The sequence below is a fragment of the Canis lupus genome, chromosome 28 (assembly GCF_011100685.1).
Source record: "Canis lupus familiaris isolate Mischka breed German Shepherd chromosome 28, alternate assembly UU_Cfam_GSD_1.0, whole genome shotgun sequence".
Taxonomy (NCBI): domain Eukaryota; kingdom Metazoa; phylum Chordata; class Mammalia; order Carnivora; family Canidae; genus Canis; species Canis lupus.
Genome location: NC_049249.1, coordinates 13,610,308 through 13,622,528, shown reverse-complemented (window position 1 = coordinate 13,622,528; position 12,221 = coordinate 13,610,308).

Genomic DNA, 12,221 nt, shown 5'->3' with positions numbered 1-12,221 from the left:
TTTCACTCCCCGAACTTGAAACAAAAGGGCTGCACCGAATCCCTCAGGAGCCAGGACAAGGGCTCTTTTTGGAAAAAGTGCTTTGGTTTGAGACTCTAAGGGTCACTGCATCCAGGATTATTTCTTAACTTTCTGTAACTGTTGGGGGGGGGGGGATAAAAAAGATGCAAAGTAAATCTTGGACAGAAAAAAGCCTGGGTCCCAGTAGTTCTCTCCGCCATGTCTGGACCGGCGTTGCGGTCTAGACCCGCGGCTAACGAACATTTGAAGAAACTGACTAATGGAGGGAGAAAGCCTCTGTCCATCTCTAAATCAATTAAGGAGAATTTCTGATGGGTCTTCTAGGGGGCTGAACATCTCTGGGTGAGAGGATCGCGAGAGTGTGTTGTGAGGCTGCGTGGAAGGTGTGTGTGAGAGGGTGCGTGGAAGGTGTGTGTGAGAGGGGGTGGAGAAGGGGGTCTGGGCAAACAGCTGTGTCCCAGGCGGGGCTGAGAAAGGAGCTCAGGACCCATATCCAGCACCTCCCCCTCCTCTCTTTGCCCTCTGCCGAGGCTGTTCCGAGGCCAAGGCCTTCTCAGCCTCTTCCTGAGGGGCGGCTAATCAATCCTGCAGTCAACACAGCAATTAATAAGGGGGTGAGGAGGCCTAGCAAGAGAAGGCGAAGAAGCGTCGGCTGTGTCTCCCCCAGGCTCTGAGGGCCCGGCGGCAGGACCGGGACTGGGAGGGGTCTCGGAGGGCAGAAAGAAACCTGGGAACTCAGGGCCAGGCAGTGGGCCCAGAGCCCCAGGAGGGAGAAGCAGGGGACCTGCGACAGGGAGCCAGATAACCAGCCAGGATAGGCCAGCTGACATCAAATAAACATCTTATTTTTATGATTCTGGGGGTACAGGGGACGATGGACAAAGACCACAATCGGCCTAGCTGCAGATTCTCTCTCCTTCCCCCATACCTCGCCTTATCCTGGTGGTTTTCGCTGCTTCCGATCTGGCTCAGCGAGACTAAATGCAACCCGCATCCTTCGCAAACCCGGCTGCGGCGCTTGCGCCAGGGCGTCAGCCAGGCACGCTCGCTCGCGCGCGCGTGTCATTGTCATTTTGAACTAGCTGAAGCCAAAGGGGCGTGGGGGCCGTTGGGGGGGGGACGCGAAGCCCCTGGGGAGCGGTGCCCCGGACGGACGTGCCTAAAGTAGGAATTAGGACCCAGGAGCGGGAGGGGCAGTGAAAAGAGAAAGAAAGACAGAAAGCGGCTCGGAGGGCGGAAGATTCCGGGGCTCCGTGGGGCCGCCTGGAAGAGAACGGTGGATTCCCTGCCTCCTGCCCAGCTCCGCAGCTCCTCCCCACTCTTCTCCAAGCCGAGGCTGGCAGGAGTGCGATCCCCGCACCGGCCAAAACGCGAAAAGGAGTGCGGGACACAGCTGGTGGAGAGCGGCTATCAGGCCTGGCGCAGGTAAGCGCAGGCGACCCTGCGTGAGCGCCCTGGTCCTTTCTGGAGTAACCCGCGGGCCCAGAAACTTGGGACGAGGGTCCTGACAGGCGCTCAGGGATGCCCCCACCTCTCTGCCTTCTCTTCTCCAAGGCTCTGGGGAGGAAGACCGGCTGCATCTGCGGGGGACTTGCCAGGACTGGGAACCAGGTCCATGCACCTCAGGCCTGCCAGGCAGAAAGAGCGTCCTCCAGAGAGGGGAAATGGAAAAGTGGGAGTTTCGGTAGGTCGAGAGCCTGAGCAGGGGGACTGGGAAAGAAAGAGGGGTGGGGGCAGGAGGTAGTAGGAAGCAAAATAGATGCTGTGAGTGAGGGAGAAGCCTTGTACAGAGGAGGAAGAAAGGGGGAGAGAGGTTTCCAGGAAGGCCCAGCCATTAGGTCTGTCCTTGGGCTGCATATTTATACGGTCGAGGGGGTGCACAGATGGGCTCTCAATTGAATTCCATCTTCAACACCATCAGAGATTGATTTTGTACTCGCTTTTAATTTTGCCATAATTAATTAGATCATTACAACTGTTTGCTATTGATCTCCCTACTTAAACCTCTGGTGCGGAGGGGTGGCCCAGAGCCCTAAAAGCCCAGGAGGCCACAGTTGACACTCCTGGGGGCCCAGGTTCCCAGTAGGTACAAAGCCCCCAAGGGGGAATGGAGGCACTTCTTGACTGGGACAAGAAGTGTAGAGGAAGACCAATGCTGAGAGTGGGAACTGGGTTATCAGCTGAAAGAACTAGATCTTGAGCTGGTGGGGACTGATGAAAAAGGGGAGACTGGCTTTGGAAAAGGTGAGGGCTGAGGCAAAAAAGGGCCTGGAGTAGGTCTTTGACCTCTGTGGAATTATTTGGAAAACTCTTGGAAACTGATCCAACCCTCTCCCTTCCCAGCAATCCAAAACTAGACTTGGGTTCCTGACTTCCCACCCCTGCGCTACTTCTAGGGCACCTAGTGGGCAAACAGAGCTGATTGCCTGGCCTGGAGAAGAGAGGGAGGGGGGGAAAAGGAACAGCCCTCCACTCCCATAGCCCTTTGGGTCAGCAGTTGGAGATTCTTCTCCCCACCTGGGTCCCCTGGCACCTGCCGTCCCTCCCCTTTCCTCAGTCTTCCCTTGAGTTGTTTATTTTGGGGGCAGAGCCTTTTCTCCAAACATCAGACAGGTCTACACCACTGCTTACACTTTGATTCATACTCAAAGACACGAGACCCTCACACACATACACACAGACAGGTGCCACAGACATGTGTGTCCCCATCCATTAACACATATGCACACCCACCCACACTCAGTTCCCACTAGAAACTAAGGCCTTCCTTGTGCACCCAACTTGGAGGAAGTTGTGCAAAACATTTTTGCAGTGGAAAGTGGAAAGATAAAGTCCTAAAGGCACAACAGAATGGAAAAGCCCGGTTCTGTAAAGAGACCAAGAGTTGTAAAACTCACGTTTTCCGAGTGGAAAGTTTTTAGCAGATTTAGAGGATACTGGGAGTGAGGGCCCAGGAGGTCCCACTGGTGGGGAGAGGCTGGAGAGTCCCCGTCATTACAGTGCCCCCCCATACACACATAGGACAAGCACAGAAGGACAGAGGAGTAGGGTCTGCCTCTACTGGGTCGCCCCATCCTTCTCACACCTCGCCCTCCGCCCCCTGCCTGTGGCGCTGATGGCTCGCTCCTCGCTCTTACCTGCCCGGCTCGCGCGCTGTTCCATGCTCTGCGCCCCGCCGCCGCCGTCCGGGCCCGGGTATCGCTTCTCGGCTCCGCCGCGGCCCGACAGCGCGCGACTCGCCTGTGCCGCCGCCGCCGCCCCGAGATCTGGGCGCAGCCACCCAAGACCGAGCGGCTCAGATAACCCAGGCTGCGGGCCGCCTGGGCTGTGCGTCCGCTCGCGCCCGCGCTCACACCGCCGGCCGCGCCGAGGCACAGCCACGCGCGGAGGAGCCCCTGGCTCTCCGCCCCGCGCACACGCGCGCACACGCACCCAGGCCTGGAGCCAGACGCCTGCACACCGACACCCGCGCTACCGGAGGCACCCAGAGACCGAATCCCCAGCCCAGATGCCGGCACACCCTCTCACCCCACCCCCTCTTCTTCACTGTCACACGCTCCCCGTCAGCGGCACAGCCTCACACGCAGGGGCGTCTTCACTCTCGGGCACTCCCCAACTTTGTGCGGGGCCCCCACCCCTCCACTCTCAGCCTCTCCCCATTCTGCTTTACCGACTACTGGGCTCCACAGCCTGCCAGCACCACCCCCCGCCCCCGTCTCAACCTCAGTTTCCAAGCCCTGTAAACGCACCCCAACTTTGTCAGAACACATAATCGTTCCCTGAAGGTCCTTGTCATCAATACATTATGGAACTGCTCACTAAAATTCGTCACCACCTCTCCTATTCCGGATTCTTTTTATTTTTTATTTATTTATTTATGATAGTCACACAGTGAGAGAGAGAGAGAGGCAGAGACACAGGCAGAGGGAGAAGCAGGCTCCATGCACCGGGAGCCCGACGTGGGACTCGATCCCGGGTCTCCAGGATCGCGCCCTGGGCCAAAGGCAGGCGCTAAACTGCTGTACCACCCTGGGATCCCCCTATTCTGGATTCTTCTTCGTTTTTCGTCTTGCCTTCATCTTCCTCCTCCTCCCCTCCCCCTCCTCCTACTTCGTCTTTGCCTACATCTGTCTTCTTCCTCTTCCTCTCCTTCCTCCTCTTCTTCCTCTCCCATTTCCCTTTTTTCTTCTTCTCCTTCTTCTGATTCTCCTCCTCCCTTTAACTTCCACTAAAAAGAAAAAGTCTTAAGCTTCCTTGTCCTTAAGGAGATGATGGGGACCTCAGGAAAGGGAGAATGACCAGACCCCTCCCTAGCTCCTGCCACACTCAAATCACCACCTATTTGAGCCACACCATTCCAAACTATTCTGGTCCTCACACCAGTCTCTTGGACCCTCAGATTCACATCATCTCCAAACACACTTATGCTTTCAGCCCTGGTCAAAGTCTCACTTTAGCTTTGTCCACATAATCCCCTCCCAATCTGGAGTTTATTCCTCATGCCCTTGTCACAAATTCTCCCTTAGACCTCTCATACACTACTTCATATGCATGCTCTTGTACTCCTACTTACATAATCACACTATGTTCCCTGCCCCAGCTCCCATGTATCCCCTTCTCATAACTTACTTTGTACCCCCACTAACTCATCCATCTTCCCACACTCATACAGCCTTGCTTACATGTGTCAAGTGACAGTGAGAGGCTGCCAAGGAAAGTGTTGGGTAAGCCCCACTGTGCAGGCAAGGGCCTAAGGCTGGCCTCGTCTCCTGTACACACACCTCCAGGTCCTGAGCAGAAGGGCATCAAGGCACAGGTCAGGGACCAGGTTCATGAGGCCCACTGAGCCCACTTAGGTAAGGAACTGGAAGTTCTTCTCTGGGAGTCCCATCCATTTCATCAAAAATTTCTCTAGTTAAGATTATGTGACCAGGGACCGGAAGGGGAGGTTGGCACAGAGGCAAAACCTGTATCATGATTCCTCAACTTTTAAAAATCTTTCTACAGGAACAAGAATTTCTGCCCTTTTTAGGAAAGTCCTGGCAAAATTATCATCTTGCCAACATTTGTGATTTTAAGCATCAGATTTTGCTGGTGTTTCTTTTCTGTCTTCTTCTTTTAAAAAAAAAATTGAACAGTGATTTTCCATTATAAGCACACAAAAACTTAAGGAAAAAAAAGCCTTTTTTTTCCTTTATACTTTTTGTTATACACAGAGCAACATTCCCAAGGACAAGGATGGGAGAGTAATCTGCATAAATGAAACCCCAGTCACACACACACAAATCACACTCATGCAGTCACTATTTTACACACCAGTGAGTTGTTCACACACACATCCTCTTACCCCTGTCACCTATTCAGAACCGCCCCCAGTCATATACCCAGGGCCTGCTGAGTTACACCTTCTGTGGCTTGGTTCTTTGTACCTTTTTTTTAAAAAAAAGATTTTATTTATTTATTCATGAGAGACAGAGAGAGGCAGAGACACAGGCAGAGGGAGAAGCAGGCTCCACGCAGAGAGCCCGACATGGGACTCGATCCTGGGTCTCTAGGATCACACCTTGGGCTGAAGGCGGTGCTAAACTGCTAAGCCACCCAGGCTGCCCCTTTTGTGCCTTTGTTACCTCTTTAAAATAATGCTAGTAACCTCATCTTCTCACAGGTTTCTCAAGAGATAACTTGTGTGCAAGTGATTTCTAAAATGTGGAGTATGACCACACACACATTCACTTCTCTTCTGTATTATCAGAGACAAGAACTGAGACCCCAATGTTCCAGATACACACATAGCAGGGAGGCACCTACTGGAGAACCAGGTGTTTTGAACTGGGGAAACACACACTTGGATCAGTGTCCCTGACTGCTCCTGAGCCAGCTCAGTCACAGTTACCTGAACACAGGGCCCAGGGTTGGGGCAGTGCCAGGGCTGGGGCCTAAGCCCAGGGGAAGGCAGCTGAGGCTATTGTGCTAAGTAGCCTGTCGCATACCAGAGGGACCAAGTGGAGGAAGGAGCTCTCTTAGCTCTTGGCTCTGATACCCTCGGAGCCTTGGGGACTCCAGAAGCCTGCAAAGTGATGCCAGTCAAAGGGTCCAGCTTTGTACCTCAGCCTCTCTCCAGCCTCCTTCCTTAGCCTCTGCTTCTCTTTGTCTTCCATCCCCCACCCCTGTCCCACACTGTCTCTGGGGCCCTTTTGCTCATTGCCCGCCCCATTGATTGAAAGTCTCTCTCAGGTTCTCCAAGGAGTCCCAGGAAAAATGAACCACCAGTCTATTGATTCTTCATTAGAATTACATTTTCACGTGTGCTAAATTGGTTTTAAAAGCCTTTTCTGTTGTTATTGTCTTGTCAGACCCTGCGGTCCAGGGCAAACCAAGTTTAAACGTTGTGGCTTCTTAGGAAAAAAAAAAATCACTGAGGCCAGGTCTGTGATTACTTGCTCTTCTGACTTATTGTTGTCATGATGACAATTGTGATTTGGTTTAAGTATCTTTAGGGAAAGGGCCCTGGAGGAGGCTGCTCAGATTGGGCTGGGACTGGCTGGTGAGATGGGTATGTGGGGAGAGGGCTCTGAAGCCCCTGGAGGAAGAACACCAGAGCGGTTTTTCTTTCCTTGAAAAATAAATTTAGCCCTTGAACCTTATTAATTGCTTCTGGGACAAGAGAAAAGGTGAAAGTTTTAAAAAATCACATTTTTCTCCCTCCTGTTCCAGATTAAATAGAAGAGAAATAAAAAACTGATCCCCATCTATTCTAGCTCCCTCCTCTTTCTCCTAAATAGCTGAGGAGGGGGTAGCAGTCATTCACTAGGTGCGGTTGGAAAGGTGGCAGCCTCCTGCTTTGTAGCAGGGCGGAAGGGCGCTTTGAATCATTACACTCTATGCTGGGGGAGAAATGAATCTAAATGGGGGGGGGGACCTGGGAAGGGAGAGGTAGACTCTCACAGAGAAAGGGGGCCCAGACCAACTGAGAGAGAGACAGAGACAGACAGATGGACACAACCAGGGACAGATTGATGGACTGATCTTTGTAGAGAAGCAGAGGCCAGAGAAAAATGAAGGGGAGGAAGGCAGAAGAAAGAAAGAAGGAAAGAAAAGGAAGAGAGGAGAGGCCGAGAAAAGGAAATGCACAGAGGAATGTAGAGAGAAAGAGCGGGAAAGAGACCAAGGCAGTCAGAGGAGCAAGCCCCCGGGAGCTCGCAGCCCCTCCAGCCCCCGCCCCTCCTTCTGGCCTGGCAGCCCGCAGGCTGCGCCGGGGAGTGGGCACCGGGCGGCGGCGGAGCCCAGGCAGGAGAGCCGAACGTCTTCGTGATGTGTTTATCCCCTAATCAGTTCATTAGTTATAAACAACATGACATTAGAAGTTAGGAGGCAGTTGATATTAATTTTTATTTAACTAGTTGATGTTTAATCCGTCACGCCAGGCTGGGTAGCAGCGAGAAAGATCTTCCTGACACAAAACCAGTTAGAACTTCATAAGGCGCAATCAGTGTCCGCGCGTCGAAACAAACAAGAGAGACAGAGACAGAGAGACAGGGAGAGACAGAGGCAACCCCGTCAGAGACAGAGCCGGCGAGTCGGGCGGGAGAGAGCTAACCCCAGGCGTGGGCTGGGGGGAAATCAGCTGGAAAGACTGGGAGCGCGGAGAGGACGGCTGGCGAGAGGTTGGCAGCCCCGAGCCGGGACTCCACTCCCTAGCGCGCCCGACGCAGTAGAGAGGGGCAGGCCCGGGCGGCGAGGGCTGGCGGCCGGTGCCGGGTCAAGCCTCTGCGCCGCAAGCTCCGACGCCTTCCGCGGCGGAACGCGCTAGGTGTCCGGCGGCCTGGGGGGGTGGGGGCGGGAGGCAGGGGCTGCCATCCCTACCAGGCCAGGCCGGCACTTTCATAAACCATCCGCTCCCACGTCTGGAAGCCGAGAACCCCTCCCGCCCTGCACCAGGAGGCGCGGCCGGGGCAAAGGAGAGGAGGAGAAGGCGAGGAGTTTGTGCTCGACGGCTCAAGTTTGGCAAAGTTTGCAGCGGCCACAAGCCAGAGCGGGGTGTGTGTGCGTGTGTGTTGGGGCGCTCGGCAGTGGCGAAGGGGGAGGAAGTGAGGAGCGGTCTCCGGGTCGGAGGCGGGAAAGTTGGCCGCCGCCGCCGCAAGCGTCCCCGCGTGCGGGGCTCTGAGCAGGGACCGGGCTGTGCTGGCCGCGGGCTCCTCGGGTGGCGGCGCCCAGCCGCGAATCTCAGGTCCCTGGGGCTTGCCCAGGTTAAAGCTTCTCCCTCAACCCCGCCCCCAAGCACGAGCGTTCGGCTTTTTCCACCTGCACTCCCGGCACCGGCCGCGGCCCCGGCTTGGTCACGGCTTCCTGCGTCGGCACGGGGGGGACAGGGGGCAGGGGGGAGGGCTGGGGGGTGGGGAAGGGAGGCCGGGGCTGTACTTTTCCGCAGTCACGAAGGACACTGTTTGGAGGGACGGAGGCATCCTCGCCCGCGCGCAGACTCAGGCCGAGCATCTCCCATTTGCATGTTAATCTGCCTCCACCGCGGAAAGGAAATCGCTGAATTCCGAAGAAAATTGCCTCTCGCCAGCGGTTAATAGTTAACTCAGACAGGAAAGTTCCCAGGGAAAGGCGAAAGCCTGGGAGAGAGCCGCAGGGGAGGAGGCCGGGGAGGCGGCCTGGGAGGGCCGTGCCCCGGCCCCGGCCTCTCTCCCCTGGCTCGGCGTGCTCGGCCTGGCGCGCCTCCCCTCCTCGGGCGGCGCGTCCCCCACCCCGTAATTAGCATCGTTTAGTTCACAAACCCTTCCTGGGAGAAATCTGTTCCCTCGTTCCGGGGCTCGGTTCAGCACCTGACTCCGCCGGGTGAGGCGAATAAATCACTGCGGCGGCGGCGGCGGCTGTGGCGGCGGCGGGGGAGCCGGACCCGAGCCCGCCAGGCTGGGGCCGCCGCGAGAACGAAAAAGTAGGAAAGGGGAGGGGGGGGGAGAGGCAGAGAGACCGCGCAACCCGAGCCTAGGGACAGCGAATGGTCCGGGAAGGCCGGCCCAGAGAAAGTCAGGGATCCAGCGTCGGGGAAGGGGCCAAAATAAACAAGGGAGATACAGAAAAAGACGGACACAAGAGAGGCAGAGAGCGAGGAGCGAGGAATAAGAACAAACGAAAAGAAAGGGGAAATGAGGGGACGGAGAAGTTAAGAAAGGCGGGCGAGAGGGCAGATTAAGAAGGTGGGGACAAAAGATAAAAGAAAATAAAAGAAAACCAAAAGAGCAAATGCCTTTATCTACAAAAACAAAAACAAAAAAACCCTGCCTGAGTCTCGGCAGTGAAAACGCGCCCCGCGGCGGCCAAGGATCTCCCGCCAGGGCTGCAGACCCCGGAGGCCCCCGGCGGGCAGCGCAGCCTTCGCACTCAGGGCTCTAGGTCGGGTCGCACGCAGAACCCGACTCCCAAGTTGAAGTTCTGGGGCGCGGGGCGCACAGGAGTATCTGACCCTGGAAGGCATGGTGCTTGTGTGAGGGGTGTCACTTTGGATCCACGGCAGAGGAAGGGGATGGGGAGATAAAAGGCTCAAAGGGTCTCTCCGGCCGGCGCGGCCGCACAGGGAGCCTAGGACTTCCTGCCCTGGCGCCAAGGGAGGCGGGGACCCGGGGCGGGTGGGCTCCGGCCGCTTAGCTCAGCATCCCCGCAGCTAGGATCTCCAGCCCCCGTTCGTCAGCAAGGCCTCGGAGAACTTGCCACCCCGGCCCCCTCTTGCAGATCTCCAGCGCCCAGGCCGGCGCACCGGGCTCAGCTTCGAGAAAAAAGTAACGCAGCGAGAACCGCGCCTCGGTGCCAGTGGAGGGCGCATTTCCCGAACCGCCTCCCCGCGGCGACCGAGCGGCGCGGCGCAGATTCCGCTCGCTCTAGGGGCCAGGCCCCGCAGTGAGCTGCCCGAGGCACCGAGTGCGGAGGAGGAAAGGAAAGAAGAGGAGAAAGAAGCAGGCGGGGGGGGGGGGGGGGGGGGGGAGTAGGCAGAGCAGAAGAGAAGCAGAGAGGAATGAAAAGTGGAAATGTGGACCGAAGGGAAAGCAAGGAGCAAGGACGTTAGGGAGCAGCTCCCCTCCGGTCTGACGAGGTCACCGTATGGACATAGGTGGGAGTCCCTCCCCGGTCTCACTCATTGCAAACCCCTGTGCTGTGGTGCCCCCAAGACATGGGGCTAGAGACTGAGACCCCAATAAGACTGTTGGGGGCCTTTATGCACATGGGACCGAGAGTGAGGAGAGGAAGGCTTCCTGGCCTCCCAGGCAGCCCCTGGAGACCAGTGCGGAAAATTTTCCAACCTCTGGGATTCCTGGGTGGATACGGTCCACTCTACTCCTCCTCCCTCTCCTGTCCTGCCGCCCTGCCTTGTCTGACAGGGCAGGTCAGCCACAGAACTGGACCAGAGGATTTGTGGGAAAAGATCTTCAGAAAGAAGACTGACAGTTCAGTCCATTCCTACTTTCCTGGGGAGACAGGACAAAACATACCTAGACCAGAACCCCTTGCCTGGGGAAAGTAGGGAGGCAGTAACCAAGCTTAACCAGCTCACAGGGCATCATTCAGTTGGTCAGTCCACTTTGGTATGCTCATTGATGGACACTGGGGTTACAGAGGTAAATCAGACACTTCCCCTGCTTTCAAGGAGGACATTGTTGGGTGGCAAAGAGAGCTTTGCCAAGAAACTCCAGAAAGTGTCAAGACATGGGCCAGAAGGATGACTAGGACACAGAGGATGTCAGAGAATGCCTCATAAAGGGGATGGGGCCTTGCAAGATCATTAGATGTCCACTAGATGCAGGGTTCATCTGGGTGGAATATTCCCAGGCAGAAGGAGATCAGAGAGGCAGAGACATGGGGTGGGGGCCAGCAACAATCCACATAACTGGGGAACTGCTAAGAGTTCTGGGAGGCCAATATTAGAGTCAGAGGTGAGGCAAGGCAAATAAGACTAGAAGGTAGATAGGGCTTAGATCAAGGAACACTTTTGCTGAGGAGTTCTACTTTCTTCTTTAGGCCATGGATGCCATGGGTTTTAAGCAGGAAAGGAAAAGATTTAATTTGGAGGGAAAGACCACTCTGCAGGTATAGACAGTGGGCTGGAGGTAGAGAGAGAGCAGTGGAGACTGGGAAAACTGTTCTCAACAAGAGAAGATGGAAGGTCTCAAAACAAAAAGTCTGAGGGAGATATAGAAGAGATGTGAGAGATGGGGCAGAATGGTGAGTACTTGGGCAAAGGCTGAATGTGTGTGTGTGTGTGTGTGTGTGTGTGTGTGTGTTGTGGGATAAGATGATAAATTAAGTTCTACCTAGGTCTCTGAATAACTTAAGCCTCAACTCTGACCCCTCCCCACACTACCATCCCCCTCCTTTACTAAGCCATATGCCCCATAATGGTTACAGAAATGGAAATCCATGCAGCATGTCTTGAGGCAACACTTTTCTCCTCACTGTGCACCCTTACCAGGAAGCCTGCCTCATAGAACAATGTGCACTACAGAAGGAGGTAACTTCTTACTAACTTGAAGACAGGGGAGGCAGCATCCAAGAGTGGAAAATGGAGCCAGGTAGTCCTGAGGTAGACCCCACCTCTCTCAGTTCTAAAACATACTGGTTATATGACCTTGGGCAGATCCCTTGAACTCATTGCACCTATGTGTTCACATTTGTACAATGGGGACAGGAATGTTTGCCTTCTGGAATTGTTGGATGGTATTCAATGAAGGGCATATTAACCACTAGCCATAGATGTCTGACCATATTCATTTGTTCCCCATGCCCACCCTAGGCCCAGACTTCTGCATGCACTCATTTGAGCATTTCTCTTGCACAGGCACAGAGTGTCAGGGGTACAAAGAGCAGTAATATAGAGATACACTGAAGAAATCATCAATCCAGAGGGAAGGCCCAGTGCCCCACTGGAGCAAATCTAATAATAACAACAAAACAACTAACATGCCTGAAAGCTTACTTCAGGTCAGGCATTGTTTTAAGTGCTTTGCACATACTAATTCCATTAATCCACACCTATGATCATTAACCTCACTTTAAGATGAGGAAACTGAGGCACAGTGCATTTTAGTAACTTGTGCACACAGAGCGAGTAGGTAGCAAAGGTAGGATTTGTACCCCAGATATTGCTTCCATAATCTACATTCTTAAGCACAGGCTATACTAGATATTCTTGGTACCAACAAGGA